We start from the raw sequence: 13947 nt of genomic DNA on the forward strand, positions 1-13947 counted from the left end.
CACTCACTGGCCCCCAACAGTGACATCATCATTGTTTTCGAGCAACAAGAATGTGCAGCTTAACTCTGGTGAAGAATTAATAACCACAAAAAACTACAGCATGAATTTCAATGACAACTTGTGTTGCACTGAGTGAATTTTACAAAATTGTTAAAAATAATACATACATACAATATTTAAAAATGAGTAAATTATTTGACACATTTTCGCACTAAAACTTATTTGTTTTGTGCTTACATACTCTGGTCTCATGGCTCGTACCATCATTATGTTAAACGAAAAACAATCCCTTTCCCTTTTTTTTTTTTCTTTTAGTCAATTTTTTGGGGCTTCTTTTCTTTTCTTCTTTTTTTGTTGATTTTTTGGGGGACTTCTTTTATGCCATATTGGAGTGACAGAACAGGGAGGGAGAGAGTGGGGATGAACATGCGGAAAAGGAGCCAAAGGTTGGATTGGAACCTTGTCCGCCTGCTAGGAGGACTAAAGCCTTGGTACATAGGGAGTGCACACTAAGAATGGCTGTGGGTCAGTTGGTTGTCCGTCATCTCAGGTTTGCATGTTTGAATGTCAGGGGTTCAATCCCAAGCTTCTGCGACAACATGTCTGATGTGTCCTTGGGCAAGACACTTAAACCCAAATATCTGCTGCTTTATGTGTATAAATTGGATTAGTTACTTCTAATGGTCAGTTTACATAGCAACCTCTGCCATCAGTGTGTGAATGGGCAGGGTGGCATGCAGTGAAAATACGCCAGAAAAGTGCTTTACAAGCTCAAGTTAGCATTTACCATTTTAACTCCCTGATCCTTTACTCTTCATTACAACAGCTTCAAGTTTCCAGTAAATTTTTTGTCTTTCTGTGTTCAGGCTGGTCACTCCTCCTAAGAACCATGGGAGATGTAGTTTGGGAGAGCAGACTGATTTTCCCTTTGATTGTGAACATCCCTGATGTCTTCAGGGAGCTGCTTGACAAGAAGTGTCTTGTTGTACTCAGCCTCAGTTCATCTGCCAGGATGTTCCGGCTTTTATTACATTGTCTCAGCAGGACGGTTACACTGAAGCTCTCAATGATTTATTATCTAGATTCAATGGAAATAAACAAATAGATCCCCCTGTGATTAGCTGCAACACAGCTGATTCTTAAATTTCCATTTTATGGAAGACATTTGTGCATTTATTTACAAGACAGGTAACCCAGTGAGCTCCCTGTCACAAAATCAATCAATCAATTAATCAATCCTTATTTGCATAGCGTCAATTCATAACAGACGTTATCTCGAGACACTTTACAAGAGCAGGTAGAGGACCTTGTCTGTTAACATTAACAAAAGAGCAGGTATACAGACCATACTCATCACTATGTTTACATAAAGCAGGTAAAGGACCTTACTTATGGCTATATTACAAGAGCCCAGCTTAATCCGTCACAGCGTGGCAAGAAAACACTTCCCTTTAACAGGCAGAAATCTTCAGCAGACCCGGGCTCATGACGGAACAGCCATCTGCTAAACTGTGCTGCGCTTGAAATGGGATGGGGGAGATGGGATAAGATGTAGAAAGAAGGATAGGATAGGATGGGGAGGGGGGGTGTTGGTTGTTTCACCAACAGTCCCCCAGTAACCTAAGAGAGCTCAGGAGCTCCCAGAAAAAGGAGAGGTTAGTAAATTTAAAGATAGTGACATGCTGTAATAAGATATGAAAGCAGGGAGAGAGAGATAAGAGTTCAAGGTGCCAGTTTCCCTTGTAATCTAGGCCTATAGTAGCATAGCTATCAATCAATCAATCTTTATTTGTATAGCGTCAATAAGACACTTTACAAGAGCAGGTAAAGGACCTTACTGTTTGTCTGTTAACATTAACAAAAGAGCAGGTAGCAGGACCATGCTCATCGTTATGTTTATATAAAGCAGGTAAAGGACCTTACTTATAGGATAGGATGGGTTGGGGGGGGGGTCTATACCTAAGATTGAGCTGGTCTATACCTAAGATTTATCATAAAGAAAAGTTTTAAGTCTATTCTTGAAAGTACATAGTGAGTCTGCCTCCTGGATCTGGACTGGTAGATGATTCCAAAGGAATCATCTTTCTTAAATTCCAAAGGAATCATCTACTGAAAACTAAAGGATCTACCTCCCATAGTACATTTAGAGACTGTAGGTACCATGAGCAGGCCTGCATTCTGGAAATGCGCACATTTCTCGACGGGTAGTATTTCACGCTTAACTCTTTGAGATAGGATAGAGCTTTGTAAGTAAGAAGAAGGATTTTAAATTCTACTCTAGATTGTACAGGGAGCCAGTGAAGAGAAGCCAGTACAGTTTGGTTTCTGTGACAACAGAACCACTTCTGTCAGTATTGGTAAGCACTTTTGTAAAGTGATCAATATCCTTGTAACACAGCTTCTGCAAACAACATTCTCCATTCTGTAAGTTTTCATAAAGAATAACTCCTTTGTGATTCCAGCCAAGCTCCATAAAACAGCATCAGAAGAAAGCAGCATGACACATAATAGTGTTTAATCTCTCATCCTCATGTAGGTCACAAGCACAAGTGAGAAAATGGCATTGATGCTACATGCGTCTTTGACTAGTTTGATAATGACCCATCTCTAGTACAATGGGAGTTAATTACATCCTCTAATGATTTCACACAGAAGGCTTATGGCCAACACAGATAACACATCTCTCATTACCATTCCTCCATTATCTTGGCTGGAGTGGAGGATTTATTAAACAAACAGAGCACAGTTCAATGTGTGGACACTTGCCACATTTCTAGGGTTCCTTCTTTAAAGGGAAAATAATGTATTTAAATATGTAATGTAGTGCTGCCATGAAAACACAAGTGAGATAATTGCACTCTCTGATGCATCTGATCTGAATTGTAATGGGATTACATGGTACAACAGCCAATAAATGGTCACATTAAATTGGAAATGGTATCTTTAAATCTGCAATTATGTTGTTAATCTATAGTTAATTATTGTAGAAGACATAGATGCATCTTGCACATTCATGCACATACATGCACATAAGGTATTATAATTTATAAAAAAAATTTAAAAAAAAATGAAACAAGGAAGAATCTGACTCGCTGACTCTTTTTAATGTAACTATTATAGTTTGTGAAGTAGTTCCTGAAATGACATTCTGAGTATTAGATGATTTTTTTTTAACTTTATTTATCCCCCTGGGGCAACTCAAAGGCACAGAGACACACAGGAGCAGCAACCCGAATACACCCCTGACACAGCAGGAGGGAGCAATTCAGGGTTAAGTCTCTTGCCCAGGGACACATCAGACATGTTGCTCGCAGGAGCTGGGGTTCGAATCCTCAGCCTTCCGGTTTGAGAGACGACAGCTCTACCAACTGAGCCACGACCATCCCATTTGCATGCCGAAGCAAAAAGAACCTGGTCTTTTTCACTTACATCTAGTGTTCTATATATATTGTTTGATAGTTATCTGGCTCTTTATTTTACTAATAATTCCTTTTAATTCAAATTAGTGTGCTTTTTTAAAATTAACTCCAATTGCTTGACATCCAATTATGTATTAAGATCGGAAATTTGGAGATTGAATTTTATACTTTTGGTATGTTTTTTTCTTTTTTGTGTCAGATTGATTTCAGTAGATTTCAAATGTACGTTTAATTTTAAAGTTCTGATAAAAATAAGAACAATTCATCAATACCTGCTCCAGCATGCATTCTGCATTTTTGGTTTTGTCTCTATGTTGATTTGATTGTAACTACACCAAGATGTATTAATTAGTATACAGTAAGAGATGTCACAAAAAAACTTTCCAATAATTAGGAAATCAATTCTACCTCTGTTGTCATGCTTAATCTATTTGAATAAGCTTTAACTTTTATGAGATTTTTCACCTCTGGCCTAACAACAAATGAACTTTGAAAAAAGTTTCTCCCATCTCACCATCTACAGTACATTTGGACAAAAGGGTGCTGGCTGCTTTTCTCAACATTGCTGATTCAAAACAGAAGCAAACAACTGAGGCGAAGAAGACAGCGGGAGCAAATGATGCACTATTCTTTAAGCTATTAAGCCCTGTGTCCACCAAGCTGTTCATTTGGGTTGTGGTGTTTCCATAGACTAAAGCCGGGAAAGATCCACAAATTACCGACCCGTTCTGTCCTACTTTTTGGGACCCTTCTGTTTGGGTGCCAAGTATATCAATCCAGTCCTAAAAGGTGGAGCTGCAGTCCCTTGATTGGTCGAAAGAATCGTCACTTCCTGTGTGACAGCGGCAAACACAACCCGCCGTGTTTAAATACCGAGCCGATTGTTTATTCGGCAGTATTTCTCCTTGCTGCACAAAGCCTTCTCTGAAACAAAGCTAGATTGTGTTTTGTAACAAAGAGCCACATGCCAATGAAAAGTAGATGAATTGCTGGATGTCTTCCAGCGTTGGTTTTGTTCGTGTTGTGTTTTTCTCCTTTGTTGAATTTATTAGCGGGTAGCTGTTAGCTATTAGCTGCTATGATGTCACGCTATTATGTAGCTGACGCGACTATTGGCATCCGGCCTACTAAATATGGCATGGTTGGCTTTGGAAACACAAACAGGCTTTACTGGATCAGTCTTTACTGAACCAAACTGTACCCAACTGTACTGATCCAGACCGCTTGGTGGAAACGGGGCTTTAGATGCCACAATCGGAATCAGGCCCAAAGTTGCAAACTACGGTCTTTCAGACAAATAACAAATTTTCTCACATTTATTTTAAAAACGTAACCATATAACTATAATAGCCGAACACTTAATCATTTAAAAAATGTATTTTTGAGCATCACAATTATTCAGATAGTAATGTGGGTTACTGGTGACAAAAGTGCAGTGTTTAACACAAACTGGGCTTTGGTGACTCCATTGAACTGATTGATCGACAGATGGGCAGATTGATGGATATACAACCACTCAGCGTAGAAGTGATTACTGTATTTACTGTCACAATCTGTGTGTGATTAGTATCAGGGTTACGATAGGAAGAAAGAAATCATGCAATCAGAGGCTGCCTGCCCTCTGCATTGGAGTAGAGCTCATAGGTTTCGGTTCAGTGGTGGAATCGATGTGAAAATCTAGTCCTCTAATTTCCCAGAAGGTTTTAAGTGATGTGAATGCACTGTCTGTTATATTTTGAGGTTTACATTAAAGTTTATACACTATCTTTACTCGCTTAAAGAAGGTGAAAAATTCATGGCACATGTTACTTCTTAAATCATCAATTTTGCCCTAGGGACATACTGTATATAAGGAACTCTTCTCTTACTTTAGGCTTGGTATTTTATTTTGTGTTATTGGTATCTTCATTCTTATCTTATCCGCCCTTGTCTATGTTTTCTTGTTATCTTTCTCCCTTCATTACTTATTTCTTTCTTCTTTTTTCTCTCTATCTCCTGAGTGGGTGAGCCGAGTCAGGAACTGTGAAGTGAGATGTTAGCATTAACACAATGCTGACATGAAGTGACAGCAGCGGAGGCAGGCAGAGGTAGTAGCTGAGCCCAGACAAAGACCAGAGACTGACTCATTGAGACAGGGGTTACTAACAAGAGGCCAGACCCCACACTCCCACATGAAACTGCCTCCACCTTTGTGACCTCTTGTCCACATCATTCTACTGCAGCACCTCCTCCTTGTGATGCTATTTTTTTTTCTTTTTTCTTGTTTGGAGGGCAGTTTTAACAAGTGATACAATAAAGCTGTTTTCACAAATGCAATCCTTGAACGTTTCAGGACAAGTGTTCAGTAACTTCAGTTTTTTGCCTTGGTCTTTTATTTTAAATAAATCATTTCGTTTTTACCTGCAATTGGGTCCTCCTCCCTGTTTTCCACCCGTGGATCATGACAATGAATGTCTTTATTACAGGCTTATTGGCTTTAAAGTTGTAACATGTTATGGCTTGTGTGGTGAAGCAGTCCGGTGGTGTAAGACATGATGCTCTGTCATGGAGTATACAGTATGTGGCTCGGGTGATCATAGTCTTTAATGATCCCTCTGGTCTACTACGCTGCTAGGTGTTCAGTTCCTTCGTCTTCAAATCTGCAATATGCAGTGCAACTTTCGCTTACCTTTGTAGATCATTACAGTTTAGAGTCATGCAAATGCTAAACCAAGCCACGATAAAGCCAGTAAAGATAGTGTCCGTGTGGCACCTGCAGGAGCTGTAGTGTGTCCTATAATTAAGTTAAGCTTTCAACTGAAAAAGAAAAAGAGCCATTGTCATGCTGATTTTATGATAGTGTTGATGTGGTCATTCCAAGCTGTGCCCTTCCTGGAACACTGTAGCTGCTGACATCCACAACTAGTGTACCATTGATGTTGAGAAAGTCCCTTTTTACTGTCACTTCCTGAAGAAGATCTATGTGTGGCTACACAGACCTTATCATGACAGTAGCCCTCTAAACATTTGTAATTCTGGAAACGCACTCAATGAACTACTGTTTATATGCCTTTATTGTTACACATTGCAACAATGTTATATTGGTGCCCCAGTGTTTGATTTCACATCATGTTACGGCATTGCGAAAGCAAGTGAGACATGGCAAATACACACAGCGGGAGCTTCATGTACACACACAGACATGCACACTGCCTGTTCCACCCTGCCAGCGCCAACGTTTCCCACAGCTACCCTCATGTAAATGCAAGCAGAAGTGAAGCTGTGTTCATATGCATAATGGATCTGATGACATTTTTGCAAGACTTTTCTAAAATAATCAGTTTAATTTCTCAACAAAATAAAAACGGGTGTGTGTTGTTTGTCCTTTCAACATCGACCTCTCTTTTCAGCCTACCATCTTTGATTCTGTGGAGTCTCAGACAGAGGGCTCACATGCAGACCACATCAGGCTAGTTGGTCATCATTTTTCCAAGACAATATCTGGGACAATGCAGGCAGAAAGAGACTCAGCTGGGCTAAAAGTTACTAAAGGAAAGGGATTGTAGATAACAGAAGTGCTTGGAGGAATGCCATGTATTGGCTGCGCAAACAGCTCCTGGTACAAGATGTTTTATTTTATACAGAGAAATGCTCCCAGTAAATATGCCATGTGCAAATATGTCAAATAACGTAGCACAAAGGCACCAGTTTGGTAAATCTGAATGTAGTGTTCTGTAATTATAACTTCCCATCTCTGTCATTAATTAAATGAATAAATGAGTGTTTATTCATGAACACAGACAAAAAAAAACGTTCAATCAAGTTTCACATACACACACTTTAGTTAAATTTTACTTAAATTACTTAAGTAATTTTGGTTTAAGCCAAGAAAAGATAAACAACTAAGCTTTTCACCAACCTTAAAGAGACGGTAAAAGATCTCTGCTGATTTGGATATGAAATCTTCTTATTTAATGGGTAAGTAACACAATATTTCAGAGCATAGCTTACTTACTCCACTGTGTGCCATTGTGTGAGGTTAGCAACATTTAATCTCCAACAGAATCTCGACCAAAATGCCAAAACCAAACGGGGCCAATTTTTTGCACCTTTACTCATTTTGATAAGGCACATGGGTGCACTCATGCTCATACATGCACACAATGTCATAAACACATATACCCAGAGGATGAGGGAGAGAAAATAAAGGGCCGTTCTTGATTGTTTCTCTATATTAGTTTAGCTTACGGGGCTTGAAATGAAAGACAAGATGAGTCCTTTGGGATACTTTGGTGACTTTGTCCTCTCCTGTTGTGTACCACTCTAAGACCCTGTTTCATTGGTTTCATTATGACTGTAAAACTAGCAAAGCCCCAGCAACCATCTGTAATGGCATACTGCTGCCATGATGACTGACAATGAAGTATTTGAATGGAAATGCATAGGGAGAGAAGAAATAAGTAATAACTTACATGAATTTCATTTCATTTGCTTTTTCGTTCCTGTACAAGCAGTAAACTGTAGAGACATTCCTCCTTTTTTACTTTGGCGGAATGAAAAGGTGCAGAAAACGTGTGAACCTTCCCTTTGCACAAGAAGAAAAGTACATGGGTAAAGCAAAAAATGATGATACATAAATTTGAGAGATATACCATTTTTAAATGATACTCAGCCAGTCAAACATAATTAAGGTGAGGTCGCCGGTGGCGCAGCGGCAGTGCGCGCGACCCCATGTATTGAGGCTCAGTCCTCACGCGCGGGGGCGGCCCGGGTTCGCGTCCGGCCTGTGGCCCATTTCCCGCATGTCTCTCCCTGATTTCTGACTCTATCCACTGTCCTCCCTCTATAATAAAGGCATAAAAGCCAAAAACAAATCTTTAAAAAAAAAAAAAAAACATAATTAAGGTGTAATGGAAGAATGAAAGCTGAGTGAATTCATGATGATTCAAAAGGTCACACAAGGTTTGAATGCTCCCATATGCAGGCCAGAGGACAGGTTTAGACCCATTCTGTAATGTGAAATGATAAAGGATGCTCAGAAGTTGGATTCAACTATACACCGATATAAGTGTTGAATCCCCAACCAGCATACACACACAAATACGATAATCTGTTAATCTGCTTGCACGTCAATATGCCATTAGTGTCGTATGAACTAAATGGGAATAGGTATCATTCCTATAAAAGCATCAGACCGGCAAAGGCTTTAGGCAGATTTGTTTGGGCTTATCCCTTTGGTTGATGGAGAGACTCAGAGACAGAGAAGGAAAAGGGGTTTGGAGTGAATACATAATGGGTAAGAATGGGACTCAGAGACTGAATGATCTTCAGTTCGGATGAGATAAAAATGGGCGAGCCCCTGTGAGGCAGATATTGCAAGACTGCAGGGTTGTGGGTAACAATGAAAGCAAAAAAAGTCCAGTTATTATGGCTAGTTGGTTTTACCCACATTAGAGCAGCAAACTCTATTGCTATCTTCTGGTCAGAGAAAACAAACTAACCCCCATCCAAACAATTAATATTGTCTTTAGTCCATAGAAATATGATAACAAAAAACTCAACAATGCTGTTGCCAATAAATTACGTAGAAATGTCTTGATATCATTGAACTTACATTACGTCTTAAGGCTTAGGCATGCCAGCAGATCTGTAAGGCAGTACAAACCACAGATCTGCTCTCAGCTAAATGCTAATGTCAGGATGCTAACATCAGCTTAAGTCCAATCGGCCCAACTTGAACACAGAAAGGTAATGTATAGTATGAAGCAAGATTTTCACACCCAGGTTATCTATTGATTACCTTACTTCACTTTCTAAAAGCTTCATGTTTGAAATTGAAAAACACAAAACAGAAATACGAAGGGTCATATCATACACTCAGGGAAAACCGCCTTGGAGTGACTCACAGGTGTCTTACCTGTTTTTCTCCCAGAGCAGTTGTAATTTTGATGTCCAGTGCTCACATTGTGTAAAAGGCAAATTAACTTAGACGCTCCCATTATTACCCAGGAGTGTGTTTGTAGTAAAAGGACATGTGGTCAGCTGAAAAGCTGGTGCGTTCCCATCATGAGGACAACAAAAACAACTGTGCCTTACACCAACCTGGTCTAAAGTCTGTGGTGCTGTACTTTCCTGATATTTACAGTTCATAACACACATCCCCTGAACTTAATCGACACACAAAAGATGCACAACAAAGCACCTTCAGGACTTCACAGTTTCATGTCAGTGCATTTGATACATTCAAACTGAGTTTTTAATGGATTGGAGGGCTGAGAGATGAACACATGTTTCTGTTTGCGTGTTCACACATACTTACATGTTCTTGTGCCAAGGAGAGCTGGATTTACAATAAGTTGTATACATAACCAACTAATAATAAAAATAATAATAATACATTCATTTTATATAGCACTTTTCTAAATAACCAAAGATGCTTTGACAAAAACAAGCAACAATCAATAAACAAAACATAAACTATTAATTTAAGGGGGAAGGATGGGACTTAGTGTTGTAGGTGGTTTAAAAGGTGAGTTTTTAAAGATTTCTTGAAGCAGGGACATACATAACTAATAGTAGCTACAACATAGCCCACATATTAATACAGACTGTCCAGTGTTCTTTAAGCATGCATAAGAGACAAAAAGACAAAAAACATGAGAATTCCAAGAAAACAAGTAAATATATAACATAAATAATAAAATGTTCATAGCTTGACTTTATTTGATGTTAAACAAACAGAACATTCTTAAACATAGATCCTGTTTGATCCTGGTGTATTTGTCTGGAGAAAATTTGTTTTTTTGTGCCTCATGCAGACATGTTTACCATGTGTTTCTGATTTTATGGGAATAATTCTGCAAGATATAACTTTAATCCACCATTTATTGCAGTGTGCTGTATATTCAGGGACACAGAGAAAAACAGAGCAGTTTAATCTATCTCAGAAAAAAAAACTTTTGCTGTTACAACTAAGACACACCTCTGTAGAATCAATCACATAGTCCCTCCTCTCTGTGCTATGCCTCTGGCTCTGTGATAAGAAGGTGTGCCATGTAAATGCCAAAACATGCTTTTTAAATGTGACTTGATGTTATTTTTTTTGAGTAAGTGTGCTCAGTTTGAACCTGCTTTCATCTGTGAAGAGTACAGGGCGCCAGTGGCGAATTTGCCAATCTTGGTGTTCTCTGGCAAATGCCAAACATCTTGCACGGTGTTGGGCTGTAAGCACAACCCCCACCTGTGGACATCAGGCCCTCATACCACCCTCATGGAGTCTTTTTCTGACCGTTTGAGCAGACACATGCACATTTGTGGCCTACTGGAGGTCATTTTGCAGGGCTCTGGCCTCCTGTTCCTCCTTGCACAAAAGTGAAAGTCGCGGTCCTGCTGCTGGGTTGTTGCCCTCCTACGGCCTCCTCCACGTCTCCTGATGTACTGGCCTGTCTCCAGGTCGCGCCTCGACGCTATGGACACCACGATGACAGACAAAGCAAACCTTCCTGTCACAGCTTGCGTTGATGTGCCATCCTTGATGAGCTGCACTACCTGAGCCACTTGTGTTGGTTGTAGACTCTCATGCTACCATCTATCTATCCAGTGAAAGCACCGCTAGCTTTCAAAAGTGACCAAAAAATCAGCCAGAAAGCATCGGAACTGAGAAGTGGTCTGGGGTCACCACCTGCAGAACCACTCCTTTGATTGTCAATCAGTGTTGCTTTGTAAGTGGACAGTTTGATTTCACAGAAGTGTGATTGACTTGGAATTACAGTGTCTTGTCTAAGTGTTCCCTTTTTTTGAGCAGTGTATAGTTCAAACCAAAACTTAATGTTCTCTTTGGGGATTTGATGCGCAGAGCTGATGGAGTTACTTGAGGTCTTTCAGGCAATATACTTTTGGAGGCAAATGCTTGTGTTGTGTTCTTAAGGTGTCCTGGAAATGTAAACTTGAAGACAAAGTATGTAACGTAGGATGAGATACATCAGGGTCAGTTCCTGAGCTGGGGCACAGCTCAATGATGTTCTCTGTCAAATGCTATGGGTGAATTCTCGTGAGAATCCATGGCGATGCTGCTTCCTGATTGGGCCGCAAAAATACATCATCCCTATTCCAGTTTGGCTTGTTTACTTTTAAATAATGACAGTGGCTTTCATTATGTCACAGAACGGATTCTAAAAGCTTTAACCCAAGCTAGAAAGATTGAGACTTTTATTGAATTGATTGACAACACAACATACATAATGTTCGTAGAACATTTCAACATGCTTTTGGTGGATAGGATTATTGAAAGGCAGAAACAGAACACACTTCAACAGCAGGGAGAAAACAGTCTGATGAGGAGAGTAAAGGGACACCAGAGAGAAAATCAGGGAAATCAGAGGAAAGATCAAGGTAGACCACTGAGCAGTGAAACAACTAGTTTTCTAACTACTCTACTCACTGCACTATACCAATACATTGTGTGTGTAAGTGTAAGATGTGGGGTCTCAAGCGGCTCTTTAATTCCTTTTGTCAAAATGTGTTTATTCAGTACTTATCAACGGAAAGTTCTAAAATTAGTCGAAAATAATCATGTTGATGGAAAGCAATTAGAGCCTTTCTTCTCTCTATCCCATTGTTTCCCATCATGTTATTTCTGTTCTAGTTAAGTCTTGTCAACTCTGTCAATGTTAGGCTTCTGTGATGAGCCAGTGCTTGGAGGAAGCATCACGGGGTGTAAAACAGTGCGGATGGTGTGAAGCTGTGGATGACGTGTGAGGAGCTTTGGGACAAGAGTGCCAGAGACAGGCTGCCCAGCAGGCTTCGGCCTCGTTAGAATAAGCAGCAGTTTGATTCTGTGTGTGTTTGTGTGAGATTGTTAGTGTTTACTTGCACTATAGCTGTGAGGCTCAGTGGGCAGGAGCAGATGCTCCATCCTCACACTCAAACTCCCTCAATAGAGTGTGTTATCTCCGCCTGAATTAGGCTTTTTGGTTGCCTGATTTCTCCCTCTCACATGACCTTTCAACCTCTGCTGCTCTGAGTTACTTATATTACAACTGACTTCTTTCCTTCCAGTCTGAACAATGTTGGAAGTGGTACAGAAACATAAAGATCAGTTTCTAATAATAAATCCTCCCAAAAGCTTGAAATGTTTGACGGTCTGCTGATCAGCTGACGAATAAAGACGTCAAATCTTACTACATTGATTCAAAGCTTTACCTGTTTTTTTCCCCATGTAGTGTTTCTTAACATCTATTGACACAGACCCAATGTTGTTTAATGCCATGACACACATCTGTATATCCTGTTGATTCTCACAACACGGGGTAATCTGACCCATAATAATGTGGCCTTGCTCCCAATAAGAGATAGACTGTGATGATCCCTACAGTCGCAAAGAGATGCTCACTGTGACATGTAATGGCTGCAGCATGGGTGTAGAGCCCGAGACAAATATCCCACCTTAATCTTGATATCATAATGACTTGATTGGCTCAAAGTCAAGGGGTTGATAAACTACATTATCAGAAATTTAACATATATATTCATTATAAAGCTTCTTTGTGTTACTACAGTTGTGTGAAGTATTCATTTCATCTGCGTAGTTCTTTCATCCAACATTTCTTGATTAGACCTCCAATGATTCTGCTTTGCATACTGAAGGGCAGGGTCAGTAATTTTTGAAAGCTGGCATGATTTTGAAAGAAGCATTCCCTCCATGTTCTATCTTCCCCCACCCCCTCCCCTCTGAGCTCCCTCAAAAGCCACGCCCCTCACTTACATTCACTTGCGCCATTGGTCAAGAAGTGGATTTCAGCTCATGCGTTAAGTGTGGACTTGTGCATGCTGAGGGTAGAGAACGAGCAGGGAGACAGGGAGGCCTGGTTGGTTTATAAAAGTCAAACTGTTACAGTTCAGCGAAGACCCAATTGCAGAATAAACGAGCAGAGGCAGGAGTAAGGCAAAAAACTGAAACTTTACTTATTCTTTCAGGCCGAGTACTATAACTCCTTTAACAAAAACAAGAAAAATCAAGAAAACCAGTCCCAAGTCATACGGGGAGAAATCCAAAAGGCAATATTCAACTGGCTGGAGACTATGCAGGCAGCAACACATACGACGATCTGACAAATAAGAGGGGAGATTGACCAAGTTTATATATAGAGGGTAATGAGCAGATGAGCAACAGGTGTGTGGCAGGATCTAGGAGGCTGACAGATGATTGGCTGAGATGGTACAGGAAATGGGTGGAGACTAAGAATAGGAGGGAAGGCTGGCAGGTGCTGAATGGACGGTGAGCAGAGGAGTGACTGCAGGAAGGCGGGGCACTAGGAGCAGGAAGCTCCAGCAGAATCCATGACACAAACCGAGTGCAGGCATTGGTCAAAGTTTGAGCGACGACAGATTTTCTTTGTTCCTTTTTCATGTCTGTCTGGACCTAAAGACAATTTCAACCAAAATCTTAATAAGCGTATACAGTGACCAACCCTGCTTTTAATTCACAATAACAACAGCTGTCTGTCTGAGGGTTTACCTCTTTGGTTAAGAGTGAGCTCTCTCATCGTCT

At 40.2% G+C, this 13947-nt stretch overlaps 1 long non-coding RNA gene across 1 annotated transcript; it reads left to right on the top strand.

The window, feature by feature from the left end:
- The first annotated feature begins 11643 nt into the window (after positions 1 to 11643).
- On the top strand, positions 11644 to 12952 carry LOC306820461. Its single transcript, XR_013778672.1, has 2 exons — positions 11644 to 11789; positions 12072 to 12952. It is a non-coding gene; the product is annotated as an uncharacterized lncRNA (long non-coding RNA).
- The last annotated feature ends 995 nt before the right edge of the window (positions 12953 to 13947 follow it).

The sequence above is a fragment of the Symphodus melops genome (assembly GCF_947650265.1).
Source record: "Symphodus melops genome assembly, chromosome: 2".
NCBI classification, from domain to species: Eukaryota; Metazoa; Chordata; class Actinopteri; order Labriformes; family Labridae; genus Symphodus; species Symphodus melops.